This window comes from Hippopotamus amphibius, chromosome 4 (assembly GCF_030028045.1).
Source record: "Hippopotamus amphibius kiboko isolate mHipAmp2 chromosome 4, mHipAmp2.hap2, whole genome shotgun sequence".
Taxonomy (NCBI): domain Eukaryota; kingdom Metazoa; phylum Chordata; class Mammalia; order Artiodactyla; family Hippopotamidae; genus Hippopotamus; species Hippopotamus amphibius.
Window position 1 is genome coordinate 183729150 of NC_080189.1, and position 18184 is coordinate 183747333.

Here is an 18184-nt window from a genome sequence, read left to right on the forward strand (position 1 = left end):
GAGGAGTAAAACACATGGGATTGGTATAAAGCAAGGTTATTGATTAATCTATATGTGAAACACTGAGATCCAATTAAAAATAGATCTCATTTGCTAGCTCTGTGGGAAATAAATAGCTGTAAACAGCTCTCTGTAATACTCAGAGATGTTGCTCTTGGGTTTTTGTGATTCACGGGAATTAATTTTTTTTAAATCAATGAAACCATGAATGAAATAATCAGTAAATAATGAATACATAGACAATCCACAAACAATATATTAGTAAATAAATGAAGACAAAGAGTGTTGAGCTTGGATCAATGATGAGAGTTCTGGGGTATCTGAATCAAGAATTTTGATTAAACCCTAACTCTGAGGTCCATTAGGAAAAGACTTCATTTTTCCCTCTAAGGGAATAGAGTTCAGAGCCAAGTGGAGATCTGTTCTTGGGTCTTAGTGGTTCCTCGTTATAGTGTGTATTGACGTAAATGAATCAATGAATGCATGAACGAATAAATGTGTAAGTGAATGAAGACAAAAAGGGTCATACATGAGGGTCTGTGTTGGCATTCTGGGTTGGTGGGAGGATGATTTAGTCATGTATTTCTCTGGGTAATCAGCCTATGGGCAGTGGACAGCGTTTTTGGTGTTCAAGTATAGAGTGTATAGATTCTCGGGAATTATTTATGGTTATAACTTATTGAATTAATATAATTGTATCTCAAATGATTATTTAAAAAGGGGCAAACGATGAACCAATATGGAGCATGTGATGTGAAGTAAGGTTAATGTCTAATCCTGGTCAGATTATTCCATTGAAAATTAAATAAATAAATGGAAGGATTTGTAAAGTCATAAAGTAAAATAAAGCTAGGATTCTTTGTGAGAATGTGCCATGATGCTAGATTTAAAATCTATCCAATTCTCACAAATAAAGTTTGTGAAAATAATTATTAGGCTATTAACTAAGAGCAGGGAGTATATAGCCGTGCACCTGTAATATTTAAAAGCTTTATTCTTGAGTTGGGTGTTGGATTCAATGATGGTTGTTGATGCTACATAGCTTAAAATTAAAAATAGGATAAACTGATTGATTGAACTTGGTGTACCCCCCAAAAAACAATAAATAAATAAAATTAAAAAAAATAGGATAAACTGAGAAAAAGGATTGCAGCTTTCGCACCAATAATGAGAACCGGATATGATCCCAGTTTATGATTAATCTGGCAGTGCAAAGCTCCCATCCATTTAAAAACATCTAATATAGACTGTTTAGAATTGGCTTTTTCCCTTCCTGCGTGAACATACCATAGCCAACTCAGTCATTCTCTAATGGCGAATATCTTAGCTGTTGCCTTTGTCGGTTAGGACCACAGAGACCAATATAAATAACTGTTAAAATTCCTGTTCTCAATTTGGGGAGTTTTCTCATGGATTTTCAAGGAATTATTTTTTAAAAAATTTATTTTACATGTATGAGTAAAATTAAAGAACACAAAACATTGACCAAGAATGGGAATGCTATGAACCAAGGGTTATGATTAATCATTTTTAGGGCCACATAATATCCCATGTTAGTTTGACACCAAAGTATATTTAGGCATCCATTCCTTGATGAAAATCAAAGTCATTTACCTGTTTGGATGGGGAACATAGGAAGAAAATTACATTGTTTCAGTTGTGAGGGAAGATGGCGGTTCATAGTTTTTTATTCTACCATCTTTACAATATGGACAAATTAGATAAAGAGACAAGCGAAAACCTATTATGAATATGACGTTGCTATGAAGCACCACTGTTGATTAATCTGTACGTGCAACACAGAGGTGCACTGAAAAAAGACATTAAATGCATTAGTTCTGTGTGACAAGTGTGCATAGATTTATCTTAGTAACAATCATTCATCTTGTTCTTGGCATTTATAATTCATGGATATTGATTGTATTATAGTTTATGCGTGTAAACATGATCCAGGAAGGAAGATATGAACGAAGGAGACAAAAAAATGCCAAGTCTAGATCCACGATAAGTATCTTGGGATGTCTGAATTAAGGATTCTGATTAAACTCTGTAGCTCTGAGATTGTTATAAGAAGAGATCTAGTTATTCCCTCTATGGTAAAGGTGCTTGTGGCATAAGAAGGAAATATTCAGGATCCTGTTCTTGGGCTATGTGTTCCTTGGGTATGGATTTTTTTTTTTATTATAAACGAAATAATGCATGAGTAAAGAAAGACATGACGGGATGAATGAAGACAAGGAAAGCCATACATTGTTCAATTATAAGAGTATGTTTTCAAATATTTCTGAGGCACTGAGGTCTCGGAAAATAAATATATCCAGGCTTTACCTCTTTCAGCAGGGAATAGACAGACAAGTGTGCCCGAGATTGAATGTTGTTGTTATGCATGGATGGTGGGTTGCTGATTGTTTATTTTGTTAAGAAAAGGGCAAAATGTTTGCACAAATAATTGAATATCTAATAGAAAAAAAATCATGGACCAATGATGGGAATAAGTCCTATCACAAGAGTTATGATTAATTTAAGATGGTTGACTGTGAGTATATGATCACATGTTAATATTATTGGAAAGTTTTTGTCCAGTGAGTTATAATTATAATAGTGACATATTATAATTATATATTGCTGTCAGTGAATGAGTGGATTCATATTTTACTTAAAAAGATGCAAATTACACACCAATGAGGCACTCTATTATGAAATGAGCATAGTGATTATCCTGTTTTACACACTTGATTTCCATACTTTAAAAAAAATCCAGGCTTTTCCTATTTTGCATAATGTGCACATAGACAGATGCACATAATAGTATTTTGTTTCTGGGTTCATGCCCATTTTAGCATTTTCCGTTTTCTTTATATAATGAGCAGCTGGTGAACTTATTCCATGAGGAATAAAATGAATGAATGAATGAGTGAGTGAGTGAATACATAAAGAAGAGTCAGGCTTGGGCCATGGAAAACAAGGGTTGAAATTTATCCAGTTTGCACAGGAAAAATTCATTAAAAAGGAAATCTGGCTTAAAGGTATAGTTCTGAGTTGTGGGTTAGATTGTGGCTGCAGTGGTGTTATATTGCTTCAAGTGAAAATTAAATAATTGAGTAAATAAAAGATAGTGATATTCTTGGGTCAAAGAAATAAAACAAGTTTTAGGTCTAATCTAGAACTCTACAATTCCTATCCCCTAAACATACTTAAATTCATGATTTTTCATTATTTTTAAAGCCTGATTTTCACTTCAGAATTAACACAACATAGCTGATTTAATCATATCTAATGAAGAAGCATTTGGCTGCTACCTCTCTGTTTAAGAAGCATACATGCCAAGGTGGGTAACATTCAAAGTTTATGTTCTTGTTAGGGAAATTTGTTCATTTTTGTTCACTGAAATATTAAAAAAATAGATAGCTCCATAATTGTGTAAAATTAAAGAATGGTGTACATTACCAATGACAAGAATAGCTTATGAACCATAGGTAATGATGTTTAATTCAATTGTGCACAACTGGTGACTCCTACAAAAAGATGGAAGATGTTTCACACATTTTCAGAGATGTTTGCTATTCTCTTTTACATTTACTTGACAGTTTATCAACATTTTTCTCTTCAAAAGATCTCTGAGAGGGAGCACATACGACCTACATTGAGAGTCATTGCAAAAAGAGATCTAGTGTTATTAGCTCTGTAGGAAATGAGCATGTAGATAGATCTTAGTAGCACTCAAGGATCTTATTTTCAAGATTTTGTAATTTGTATGTAGTGATTGTGTTATTATTGAGCTAGTGAATGAATCAATAAAGAAGGGGATAAAGGATTGAAGAAAAAGAGTGCTGAGCTTGGACCAATGATGACTCCTAGAGTGGGGGTTAGGTCTGAAGCCAAAATTGTAATTAATTCCTATCTTGAAATCTGTGGTCTATTGACAAAAAGGCATAAGGTAAACTCTTTGGGAAATGAACTCATGCATGGATAAATAACTGTGTAAATGAATGAAGATAAGGAGGGCCACAGAGACCAATTATGAAATTATGTAATAAAACAAAGATTATTATTAGTGCACGTTTGAAACAGGGTTCTGTAGATGAATAGATTAAAGCTCTGAACCCTTCCATAGGGACAATATAGACAGAGATACCTAAGAGTCCAGGTAGCTGCTTTCATTGCTGATTTGGTTGTTTTAATTAGAAAAGGACAAAAAAAAAAAAAAGAAGGTTACGTGAAGAGTTGCTTAAATAATTGTTTTATTGAGAGAGGGCCAAACATGAACGAATATTGCGACTGTATCATACGATCAGAGTTAGGATTAATCTAACTCTATTCACTGAGTTTTATTTTTAAAAAAAATCAAAAGAGGATTTATTCAGTTATGTCCATGGGCCATGAGCATTAATTAAGCAGATGTTCAGTGCTCTTATGCATTGCCTTCGTTTTCATTGATATTGATATGTTGTTATAAGACAATGAAGGAATGCATTTTATATATAGATTAGTTATTCAAAAGAAGGCCAAGGAAGGGCCAGTGAGGAATATATGTTATGAACCAGAGGTAATGATTACTCCTGTTAAATCCAAATGTTGTCCACATAAAGAAAGAGAACTCTGGATTCTTCCTCATTTTGGCTGAAATACACATAGAAATTTACATGGAGAAATTCTTTAGAAAACTGAGTAATTTATTTCATGCCTAATTATATACATGAATCAATAAATGAATCACTAGACATATAAATCAGAAAAAATTTTGTGAATTGGTGAGAATATACCATAAAACAAAGATTTACATTTATCCAATTTTGCACAAGTGAGAGCCCTTAAGAGCAATCACCACGCTGTTAAATTTATGGCTAGAGAGTGTGTAGACGTGTATTTATGATAGATAAAGATTCTTATTCTCATGTTGCTTTTTTATTTAAAAATAAAAAATATTATTTAAAAATAAAAATTAAGGGACTTCCCTGGAGGCACAATGAATAGGACTCCAAGCTCCCAATACAGGAGGCCGGGGTTTGATCCCCGGTCAGGGAAATAGATCCCACGTGCGTGCCACAACTAAGGGGCCTGCCTTCCGCAACCATGACCGGCGCAACCAAATAGATAAATAAATATTAAAAATAAAACTTAAATGAGTCAGTAAATAAGGAGTGCCATTGTTGGGCAGTGGTAAGATTATAAAATGACTCAAGTTTATAATTAATCTCGTACTGAAAAACTAACTTCCATTAAAGGAAATCTAACTATAGGCTCTTTCTTTTGAAAGTCTGCATTTTCACCAAGTGAACATACAACAGATGATTTAATCATTATCTAGTGCTAAAGATCTTGGCTTTCACAAACTTGGTGGATAAGGACAGAAGAGAGTGATGTAAGTAACAGAGTTTATGTTGTTGGGTTGGGCAATTTGTTCATGGGTGTTGCTTAAATTTTTCAAAGCATGGGTGTATTAATAAACAAAACCAAGTAACACCAACGTGGACCAGAATTGAGATTTATGATTGATTAATCTGATTTAGTACTCTTAAAGTCCAATAAAAAAGATGCAGGTGTTTCCTTCATTTTCAGGGCTGCTTCACATTGTGGATTTAGGCTGTTAATTTTTTTAGGGGGAAGCACATAGGAAGATGGACAAAATTGTTCTAGTTGTGGAGTGAGATTATGGATCCCTTAGTAATTCATGCATCATCTTTAAATGAAAAGGGCCAAGCATGGACCAATGGGACTGATATGAAGTGAGGATGCTGATTAATTTATATGTGCAAAAAGCACGTATATATATTGCAAACAATATCATCTGTTACTGTGGAAATGGGCGTATAGATAGTTATTAGTGATATTCAAGGATGTTGTTCTTGGGCTTTTTGATTCATGAGAATTGATTATATTATTAGTGAATCAGTGAGTAAAGGAATAAACAATGCATTAAAAAGGAAGAAAAAGATGTTCAATATAGACCAATGGTGAGTATTCTGAGATCTATGAATCAAAGATCTTGATTAAGCTCTGTAACTTTGAGATTTATTAGAAAAAAGACATCTTGTTTATTTCCTTTGTGGAAGAGGAGCTTACAGCAAAAGTCAAGAGTAGTCAAAGATGTGGTTCTTGAGCTTGAGTTCTTAATGTCTGTGAAACGTATGATAAGTAAAGCAATGCAAGAATAAATGAAGAAGTGTAAATGAATGATGACCAATGGTTCACGTCTGCCATGAAACAAGGATTATTGTTAAATATGTTATTTCCTGAAGCGCTGAGTTTCATGACTTAAATAGATCAAATCTCTCTTAACTGTTTTACATATAAGATACATTCTATTCCAGGAATCCATGTTGTTTTTGGATTGGTGTTGGGTAGTTTGTTGTTAGTTTATTTAGAAAAGGAACAAATCATAGACAAAAGACTTTTAAGGCAAAAATTTTTACTAGAGATAAAGAAGGACATTTTATAATAATGAGTCAACCTATCAGAAAGACATAACTATTGTAAACCATATATGCACGTAAGCAAAAAGTTCCAAAGCACTTGAAGAAAAACTAATAGAATTGAAGGGAAAAATAGACAATTGAACAGTAATAGTTGGAGACTACACTATTCCATTTTCAACAATGGACAGACTAGGCAGAAAATTAGCAAGGAAATAAAAGACTTAAAGAGTACTAAAAATCAACTGGACCTAACAGAGAACTATGGAACACTCCGCCCCAAAACAGTAGACGATCATTCTTAAATGCACATGGAAATTCACAAACATGTGGAAATTAAATGACACATTCCTAAATAATCAATGAGTCAAATAAGATATCACAAGAGAAATCAGGAAATATTTTAAATGAATAAAACTGTAAACAGTATACACCAAAAGCAGTATGATTCAACTAAAGTAGTGTTCTGAAGGAAATTTATAGCTGTAAATGCCGTTTTTTTTAAAAGAAAAAAAGAAAGATCTCAAGTCGAATCAGGAATAGATGAGGAGTATCACTACCAACCTCACAGAAATAAAATGGGTTATAAGGGAATACTATAAACAATTGTATGTCAAGAAATTAGATAATCTAGGTAAAATAGGCATTCATTAAAGAGGTTTTTTTAATTGTTTAAAGAAGGGCCTAATTGAAAGAAAGCCAAGCATGGGTTAAAATTGAGAATATGACAGTATATGTGATCAAATCAATTCTGTTCATTGACTGTTATTTAAAAAAACGAGAAAGGATCTAACAAGTTATATCTGTGGACAACGAGTGTATGGACAGAAACTAATATTAGTTAATATTCTCATTTAGGGTCTTGGCTTGCATTCATTTCGAAGGTGTTGTTAAAAGTGAATAAATGAATGAGTTAATAATTTGGCCAGTTATTTAAAAGAAGCTAATACATGGGTCAGTGAGGAGCAGGTGTTATGTTACAAAGGTGATGATTAAACCGTTTTAGATAAAAAAAAGAAATGTAGTCTTCCTTTGGAGAAAGTGCATATCAGTAGTTGCATGAAATGATATTTCAATTCTGAATACTGGTGGGTCTTACTCTTTTTCTTTAAAAAGGTGAATAAATGATCAAATTATTCTTTAAGTATTTAAATAAGAGAAAAACATGAGTCAGTGGATGAAAAATTAGGGTAAACCTTGGACCAATATTTCATGGCACACTCTAAGCAATGCATGAATGTGGTCCTTTAAAAAAGATGAATGAGGCTGTGAACTGTGTGGCTAGGAAGTATATAGATCAATAGAAGTACCAGTTACATTAATTATTCTTGTGTTAGGTGGTAGATTTAACAGCATTTGCGACATTAATTAAAAATTAAACAGTAAACAAGTCAATATATAAAAAGTCAATAATAAGAATGTGATAGGAACTGAGGTTTATGATTAATCTAGTACCTCATGACTCCAGTTTGTTAAAAAAAGTTAAATTTATCCTGTTCTGTTCTCTATAAAAATGTGCATCTTATGTCACAGAACGAAAGCACTATAGCTGATTTAATTATGTAGTAGTCATAGATTTTAGTTTTTACCGCTGGGTAAAGAGTCTAGAAACTCTTGTAGATGGTTGTCAAAATTTATGTCCTTGGCGAAGGTGATTTGTTCATCCTGGCATTATGGCAAAGGGAAAAATACTAAATACATAAATAAAATCAAAGGATGCCATGCAGGGACCAATAATGGTAATTGACCAAATTTTAGGAATGATCCAATTAAGGGCAACTGAGATCCATTAAAATTGATGGAGGGCTTTTTTTCACCTTCAGAGCTTTTAATGTTATATTTTACTTTATGCCATGGTTAATTTAAACCTCTCCTCAGTGAGAAAGAGCTAGGCCTTAACTCCTTGAAGGGGGAGTAGATAGGAGGAGAGAAGATAGTATTAATGTCCTCACTGTGAGATATGACAGTGGTTGGTTGATCATTGTATTGTATTAGTTATTTATTGCTGTGTAACAAATTACCCTAAAACTTAGTGGCTGAAAACAACAGTAAGTATTTGTTATCTATCACAGTTTCTATGGGACAGGAATCCAGGGGAAGAGTAGCAGGCAGTTTTGGTCTAGGGTCTTCTGGGAGGTTGTGGTCAAGATGTCAGATAGAATTGCAGACATGTGAAAGCTTGGGCTGGAGTATCTACCTCCATGGCTCACTTCACACGGCTAGAAAGTTGGTGCTGGTTGTTGGTGGGAGGCCACAGTTTCTTCTTACATGGACCTCTCCTGCTTGAGTATCCTTACACCATGACAGCTGACTTCCCTGAGAGCAATCGATGTAAGAGAAAGTGAGGTGGAAAACTCAGTGTATTTATAACCTAGATTCAGAAGTCATACACCATCACTCTTAAGTATTCTATTGGTCATAGAGGCCAGGTGTGATTTAATATGGGAGGAGATGATTGCCCAAGGCTGTGAGTACCAGGAATCATGGATCATTGGGTGCCATCTTGGAGGCTGGTGACCACGTGTACCATCTTTGTAACGTGAAAAAATTAAATAAAAGAAGGACAAGCATGGACAACGTGTAAGTATGGGATTGGTGTGAAGCAAGGAAGCTGATAATCTCTACGTATAATGCTGAGATCTGCTGCAAAAAAGATGTAGCCTCTTAGTTTTATGGAAAACAAGCCTATAGATAGAGCTTAGTAATAGTCTAGGATATTGTTTTTAGTTGTTTTTCTTTTTTTTACACATTGACTTTATTATCATTAGTGACTTAATGAGGGAATCAGTACACAAAAGTATGTATGAATGGAAAAGGCACCAAGTTTGGACCAGTGAATATCTGGGGTGTCTGAATCAATGATTTTAATTAAACCCTATAACTCAGGTCAGAGATATAGTTAATAGCAATATGGTAAATAAGGTTACAGCAGAAGTTAATAATATTCAGGATTTTGTTCTTAGACTATTAAGGTTTGTAGGTCTGGATTGTATTACTATAAGTGAATTAATGAATGAATAAACATATATATATATATATATATATATAAGTGAAGACAAGGAAAGCCATAATTGGCCCAATTATGAGTGTTTAATATATTTTTTATTATTGACATTTTTCTGAAGTACTCAGTTCCAACATAAATCTATTTGCATATAGCATATAGTAGCATATAGAGGTAAATACCTGGAAATCAATGTTGTTCTGCATTATTTGGGAAGTGCTGGTTTCCTGTTGAAAGTAAGAAGATACGATCTAATATGATCTAGTTGGTTATGTCTGGGAGTAATGAGCACATGAGCAGCTGTTAATACCTTTCAAATTTCGAATCCAGTTTCTCTGTTCAAGGGTATTGATGATATTGTGAGTGAATACATAAATACATTCATCTTTCAACCACTTATTTTGAAGAAGGTGAAGCGGGGTTTCTCAACCTTGCACTGTTGACATTTTGGGCTGGATAATTCGTTGTTGTGGCAGGCTGTCCTGGACATTGTAGGATGCTCAGTAACCTCTCTGCCTTCTACTAACTAGATGCCGGTATTGACCCCCTTCTCCCAGGGTGACAACCAAAAATATCTCAACATTGGCAGGTGTCCTCTGGGGGCAATCTTGCCCATGTTGAGGACCCCCAGGGTAAAGCATGGGCCAAAGAGGAACATGTGACTCATTTGATATTTAGACAAAGAAAAATCAAACTAGGCTTTTCCCACTTTCCCTCAGGTTTGTGTGTATCTAATTGTATTGCAGTTTGAGTTGTTGGTGGATTGATCATATTGCATTTTCTCTGGAACAATAAATTGATGTTCAAATTATTCATGAGTACAAAAGTAAATGAATAAATAAAACAATGAATGGATAAATAAATACGTAAAGTAGGGTCTAACGTGGACTGTTGTGAAAATGTGCCATGAAAGAAGTATTTAAGTGAATCCAATCCTGCACAAGTGACGTTCATGTTTTTAGGAAAAATGTTCTAGATTCTTTTTTTAAAAAATTTATTTTATTGAAGTATGGTTGATTTACAATGTTGTGTTAATTTCTGCTGTACATCCCAGTCATTCAGTTTAGCATGTATATGTACATTCTTTTCCATACTCTATTCCATTATAGTTTATACATGAATAGATTCTTACCATGTTGGGAGAGAGTGCACTGAAGGATCCTTGGAATCATTATTTCATATTCTTGTGTTAAGTGTTAGGTAAGTCAGGCCCTTCTTGGGCCATTGATTAAAACGTGGCAGGAATCAAAGTTTATGATTGATATAGTATCCCTTGAAAAATTTATTAATGTCCCTTGAAAAATTTAAGTTGTAGACTCAGATTCTTACTGTAATCTACTTTTATTCTGCACCATGGATGCACCACACTTAATTAGTCTCTATTGGTGTAAATCTTGGCATCATTTCTGTGGGTCAAAAGTGTTAAAACAGATAATAATAGTGTAAGTTCTCGATTTGGGGGGTTGTTCATGTTTATTAAAGAGAAGCAAATAAAAAGTACCATGCTTTGACCAATGATAGGAACCTATTATGAACAAAGACAAAATTAGATTATTCCAATTTAATCTAAGTTAGGCTGTGAAAGAAAATACGATGGATGACATTTTCATCCCTTTCAGAGTGGATAACTATTCCACTTTATTTTTGTACCACAGCTAATTTAAATATCTGCAAGTGACCTAGGTTATTGACTCTTTAATGAGAGTACATATGAAAATGGTTGATACTGTCAGGGTTCCTGTTGTGGGGTAAAAATTGTGGGTTCATGGTCCTTTATTGTATCATATTTAAAATAGGGACAAATTAAATGAAAAGGAGTAAGCATGGGTCAGCCATGAGTACAGAATTTCTAAGAAGCAAGGAAGTTTATTAATCCATGTGTGTGACATTGAGATTCATACATTGACCTTAGCAATATCAGAGTTCTTAATTTTGGGATATTTGTGTGTTGACTTTCTTATTGTTACTGAATCAATGAATGAGTCAGTCAACAAAGCTGCAAATGACTTATAGCTCTGAGATCTGTTAGGAAAAAAAATGTTCTATTACCTCTGTGGGAAATGATATAGCAAAAGTGAAGAAGTGTCAGTTCTTATACTTGGTGTATTGAGGTTCTTGAATATAGATTATATTTTAAGTAAATCAATGTGTGAATAAAATATGTAAATGAATGAAGACAAGGAAGGCTCTGAATGGACGAATTGTGAGAGTATGTAATTAAATAAGGAACAAGACTAATAAGATTTGGAAGAGCTGAGTTCCAATAAAATTAAATAGATCAAAGCTCTTACAATTTTGAATAAGAAACAAAAGACAGTTTTATGTAAGAATCAATGTTGCAATTGATGAAAAGCAGGTTTTTGTTTTTATTCTTTTTTTTTTAGATGTTGCTTCCTTTTCTAAAACACTTTATTTTTTTAGAGCAGTTTTGGGTTCATGGTATAATTGAGTGGAATGTACAGAGCTTTCTCATAATCCCTCTGCCCTACATGTATATAGCCTCCCCTGTTATCAACATCCCACACCAGAGGAGTACGTTTGTTATAATTGATGAACCTTTGTTGACACATCATTTTCACCCAAAGAGGATAGTTGACCTCAGGATTCACTCTTGTCTGTAAATTCAGTGGCTTTGGTCAAATGTATGATGACATGTATCCACCATTATAGTATCATACAGAATATTTTGCTGCCCTAAAAATCCTCTGCCATTCATCCTTCTCTTCCCTTAAACCCTGGCAACCTCTCCATTTGCTGTCCCCCTAGTTTTGCCTTTTTCAGAATGTAATAGTGTTGGAATTATACAGTATATAGCCATTTCATATTGTCTTTTTAAATTTAATAATATGTATTTAAGGTTCCTTCATGCCTTTTTATGGCTTTAATAGTTCACTTCTTTTTAATGCTGAATAATCTTCCATTATTTTGATGTAATGCAATTTATCCATTCACCTACTAAAGGATGTCTTGGCTACTTCTAAGTTTTGGCAATTATGAATAAAGCTGCTATAAACATCCATGTGGAGGTTTCTGTATGGATATAGGTTTTCAGCCCCTTTGGGTACATAGCAAGGAGTGTGATTTCTAGATGCCATGGTTAGAATATGTTTAGTTTCGTAAGAAACTGCCAAATATCTATTCTAATAGGTGTGTAATTATATTTCATTGTTTTAATTTGGATTTCCCTCATGACATGATGTGGAGCATCTCTTCATATGCTTATTTCCATCCATATATCTTCTTTGGTGAGGTGTCTGTTAAGGTCTTTGACTCATTTTTTAAACAAGTGGTTTATTTTCTTATTGTTAATTTTAAGGATTCTTTGTGTATTTTGGATAACAGTCATTTTCAGACATGTCTTTTGCAAATATTTTTCCCCCAGTCTATGGCTTGTATTTTGTTCTCTTGAAAGTTTCTTTGCAGAGCAGAAACTCTTAATTTTAATAAAGTCCAGCTTATCAGTTATTTCACATATCATGCCTTTGGTGTTGTATTTAAAAAGTCATTGCCAAACACAGGGTCAGCTAGATTTTCTCCTATGTTATCTTTTAGGGGTTTTATTGTTTTACATTTTTCATTTAGGTCTATGATCCATTCTGAGTTAATTTTTGGAAAGGGTGTAAGGTCTGTGTCTAGATTTCTTTCTTTTTTTTAAATGTGGATGTCCAGTTCTTCCAGTTGTTCCAGCACCACCTGTTGAAAAGGCTATCTTTGCTCCCTTGTGTTGCCTCTGATCTTTTGTCAAAGATCAGTTGCCCATATTTACGTGGGCCTTATTTCTGGGCACTATTCTGTTCTATGGATCAGTTTGTGTATTCTTTCACCAATACCACACTGTCTTGATTATTGTAGCTTTATAGTAAGTCTTGAAGTCAGATAGTGCCCATCCTCCAACTTTGTTCTTCAATAATGTGTTGGCTATTCTGTCTTTTTTTTTTTTTTTGCCTATCCATATAAACTTTAGTATTACTGTGTCTATATCCACAAAACAACTTGCTGGGATTTGATTGGAATTGCCTTGAATCTATAGATCAAGTTGGAAAGAATTGACATTTAGACAATATTGACTCTTCCTATCCATGAACATGGAATATCTTTCCATTTATTTAGTTCTTCTTTGATTATTTTCATCTGAGTTTTGTAGTTTTACTCATATAGTTTGTATACATATTTCGCTAGATTTATACCCAAGTATTTCATTTTTGGGGTGTCAATATAAATATTATGTTTTAAATTTCAAATTCCATGTGTTCATTGCTATTATATAGGAAAGTGATTGACTTTTATTTATTTACCTTGTATCCTGCAGCCTTGCTATAGTTGTTTATGAATTCCAGGAGTTTTTTGGTTAGTTCTTCTGTATTTTTTACATAGATGACAATGTCATCTGTTAACAAAGACAGTTTTATTTCTTCTTTCACTGATATTATACTTTTTATTTCCTTTTCATCTCTTGTTATGTTAGCTATAACTTCCAGTACAGTGGTGTTTAGTAATTAATTTATTTTAGATTTGGCTGCACTGGGTCTTTGTTGCTGTGCACAGACTTTTTCTAATTGTGGTGAGTGGGGGCTACTCTTTGTTGTGGTGTGAGGGCTTCTCATTGTGGTGGCTTCTCTTGTTGTGGAGCACGGGCTTTAGGCACATGGCCTTCAGTAGTTGTGGCACATGGGCTCACTAGTTGTGGCTCCTGGGCTCTAGAGTGCAGGCTCAGTAGTTGTGGCACACAGGCTTAGTTGATCCACGGCATGTGGGGTCTTCCCGGACCAGTGCTCGAACCTGTGTCCCGTGCATTGGCAGGTGGATTCTTAACCACTGTGCCACCAGGGAGGCCCCTGGTACAGTGTTGAAAAGAAGTGTTGAGAGGGAACATCCTTGCATTGATACTGATATTAGTGGGAAAGCGTCAAAGTTTTCATCATTAGGTATGATATTAGCTATAGGTTTTTTGTAAATATTCTTTGTCAAGTTGAGGAAATTCCTCTCTATTCCCAGCTTACTGAGAGTTTTTTTCCCCTCTTGAATGGCTGTTGTATTTTATCTGATGCTTTTTCTATATCTATTGATATGATCATGTGAGTATTATTCTCCTTTAGCCTTTTGATGTGATAGTTTACACTGATTTTTGAATATTGAACCAGCCTTGCATAGTGGGATAAATTCCAGTTGTTCATATTGTATTTCTTTTTATACATCGTTGGATTCAATTTGCTAATATTTTGTTGAGGATTTTTGCACCTATATTCATGAGAGATATTGTTCTGTAGTTTTTTCTGTAATTTTTAAAAATTAGGGTAATGAACTTCATAGAATGGATTAGGGAGTATTTTCTCAGCTTCTATCTTCTAAAATAGATTTTAAGAGAATTGGTATAATTTTTTCCTTGAATATTTGGTAAAATTCACCAGAGAACCCACCTGAATGTGGTGCTTTTTGTTTTGGAAGGTTATTAATCATTGATCAATTTCTTCATCAGATGTAGGCCTATTCATATTGCATATTTCTTCTTCTTTGGATTTTAGTAAATTGTGTCTTTTTAGGAACTAGTCTGTTTTATCTAGATTATCAAATCTGTAGGCATAGAGTTGTTCATAGCATTCTGTGACTATTCTTCTAATGTCCCAGGGATCTGTAGTGCTTTCTCAAGTTTCTGATATTAGTAATTTGTGTCCTTTCATTTTTTTTCTTAGCCTGGCTGGTAGCTTACTGCTTTAATTGATCTTTTCAAATAAATAGCTTTTGGTTTCATTGCTTTTTCTCTGTTGATTTTCTGTTTTCAATTTCATTGATTCTGCTTTAATTTTTATTATGCCTTTTTTTCTGCTTACTTTGAATTTAATTTGTTCTTCTTTTCCTAGTTTTCTAAAGTAGAAACTTAGGTTACTGATTTTACATCTTTCTTTTTTCTTTAAATAAAAATTGTATATTTAAGATGTACAAGATGATTTTTTAAAATAAATTTGTTTATTTATTTGTTTATTTATTATTAGCTGTGTTGGGTCTTTGTTGCTGGGTGGGCTTTCTTTAGTTGTGGCTAGTGGGGGCTACTCTTCGTTGTGGTGTGCGGGCTTCTTATTGCAGTGGCTTCTCTTGTTGCAGAGCACTGGCTCTAGGCATGCAGGCTTTAGTAGTTGTGGCATGTGGGCTCAGTAGTTGTGGCTCACGGGCCCTAGAGCGCAGTGTGGCACACGGGCTTAGTTGCTCCATGGCCTGTGGGATATTCCAGGACCAGGGCTCAAACCCAGGTCCCCTGCATTGGCAGGCGGATTCTTAACCACTGCTCCACCAGGGAAGTCCCCAAGAGGATGTTTTGATGTACATATAGAGAGAAATAATTACCACAAGTGAGCTAATTAACATATTCATATCATATACTTAACTTTATGTTGTTTACTTTTTTTGTTTTTGTGATCAGAGCACCTGAAACTACTTTCTTAGCAAATTTCCAGTATATAATATATTTATTAACTATAGTCACCATGCTGTACATTAGATTTCTGGAACTTACTCATCTTACATTATCTCAGCTTTGTGCCTTTGACCACCATCTATTTCCTCCACCTCCCTGCTCCTGGTAACGACTAGTCTAGTCTCTGCTTCTGTGAATTCACCTTTTTTAGATTCAACCTGTGAGATCCCTCAGCATTTTTTTTCTGTGTCTGGCTTATTTCACTTAGCATAATGTCCTCAGTGCTCATCCATGTTGTTGCAAAAGACAGGATCTCCTTCTATAAGGCCGAATAATATTACACTGTATATATATACACCACAATTTCTTTTTCCATTCATCTGTCAACAAACACTTAGGTCTTCTTTTCTAATATATGCATTCAATGCTATAAATTGCCCTCCAAGCACTGTTTTTGAAAGCTGGGTCCATTTTTTGTTTTTTAATTTTTTTTTGAAACAGGAAACATTAACATAAATGGTTGAGAAGCTCACTGAATGAGAAGCAGTTATGGACACATGTGGATGACAGGTCATATAAGAAACATTAAGATTGGCCAGACTGTGTTCTCTAAATTTTATTAACAACCCAAACATGATCTAGTCAGTTATGTCTGTGACTAATGAGTGGATAGACAGATGCTTGTATCAATCAGGATTTATTTCTAGTGTCTTTGTATTCATAGATATTAGTGTATTGTTATACTTGCATGAATAAATGAAATCCTATATTAATTCTTTAAAATAAGAGAAAGCACAGATCATTCGAATACCATGTTTTACGAGACAATGATAATTATTACCTTGGGTTTTTGCTACTGATGTTTATGGAAAGAAAAAATTCCTAGCTTACTCTCATTTTTGATAAGGGATATATAATTCATTGCGTATAATAACATTTCTGTTCTGGATTACTGGCTGGTTTACCATTTTGACTTTCTTCATATAATGAGCATATGGTTTAATCATTCCATGAGTAGTTAAGTAAATAAATAAATGAACATATAAAAATTAATCAAGCAGTCATTACTGAGAGTGTGAAATAAGGATTTTTTTAATGAGATTATGTGTGCTTTCCTTTTCTGTTTGTTTTTTTAAACAGAAGTATCTTTGATATATAATGTTATATAAATTACAGGGACACAATATACAGTGATTCACAAGTTTTACAAATTATACTCAATTTATAGTTACTATAAAATATTGAGCATATTCCCCATGTTATACAGTACATCCTTGTAGCTTATTTCATACCTAATAGTTTGTACCTTGTAATTCCTTATCCCTATATTGCCCCTCCCCCTTTCCTATCCCCATTGATAACCACTGTTTTGTTCTCTGTATCTGCTAATCTGCTTCTTTTTTGTTACATTCACTAGTTTGTTGTATTTGTAGGTTTCATACTTTCTCTGACTTACTTCACTTAATATCAATAGGATAATATCTCGGTCTATCCGTGTTGCTGCAAATGGCATTATTTCATTCTTTTTTATGGCTGAGTAGTATTCCATTATATATATACACCCCCCTGCCCCCATATTTTCTTTATCCATTCATCTGTTCATGGACACTTAGGTTGCTTACATATCTTGGCAATTGTAAATAATGCTGCTGTGACATTGGGGTGCATGTACCTTTGAATTAGTGGGTTTTCTTTTTCGAATATATACCCAGGAGTGGGATTGCTGGATTATATGATAGTTCTATTTTTAGTTTTTTGAGAAATCGCCATACTGTTTCCACATTTTACATTCCTACCACCAGTATATGAGGGTTTCCTTTCCCCCACATCCTTGCCAACATTTGTTATTTGTGTTCCTTTTGATGATGGCCATTCTGACAGGTGTAAGGTGGTATCTCATTGTGGTTTTAATTTGTATTTCCATGATGATTAGCAATGTTGAGCATTTTCCCATGTGCCTGTTGGCCATCTGCATTTCCTCTTTTGAAAAATGTCTATTCAGTTCTTTTACCCATTTTTTAATCGGGTTTGTGTGTTTTTTTTTTTTTTTGAGTTATATGAGCTGTTTGTATATGTTGGATAGTATCTCCTCATTGTGTTTAAATGTACCCAAATAAAGATTTAAATGTACTTGATTTTGCAAAAGTAGCATCCATTAAAATTATCTTTCATTCTGTTAAAACTGTTAAAATATAAAGATATTTTTGATAAATATCTTTTTATTCTCATGTGTGGATTCAACAGTGGCTATCACATTAGCTAAAAGTAAAAGTCAAATACTGGATGAATTTAAAAGGACCAAAGTTTATATCTACCCAGTTCCACATAACTAAAATATGTCTAAATTCTAGTTTAATT

At 33.9% G+C, this 18184-nt stretch overlaps 2 non-coding genes across 2 annotated transcripts; both read left to right on the forward strand.

Annotated features, from left to right (window-relative positions):
• The first annotated feature begins 292 nt into the window (after positions 1-292).
• LOC130852836 (small nucleolar RNA SNORD113/SNORD114 family) lies at positions 293-362 on the forward strand. Its single transcript, XR_009053544.1, has one exon. It is a non-coding gene; the product is annotated as a small nucleolar RNA SNORD113/SNORD114 family (small nucleolar RNA).
• A 5582-nt stretch (positions 363-5944) lies between these two features.
• Positions 5945-6016, forward strand: LOC130852851 (small nucleolar RNA SNORD113/SNORD114 family). The gene has a single exon (XR_009053556.1). It is a non-coding gene; the product is annotated as a small nucleolar RNA SNORD113/SNORD114 family (small nucleolar RNA).
• Positions 6017-18184: the final 12168 nt, after the last annotated feature.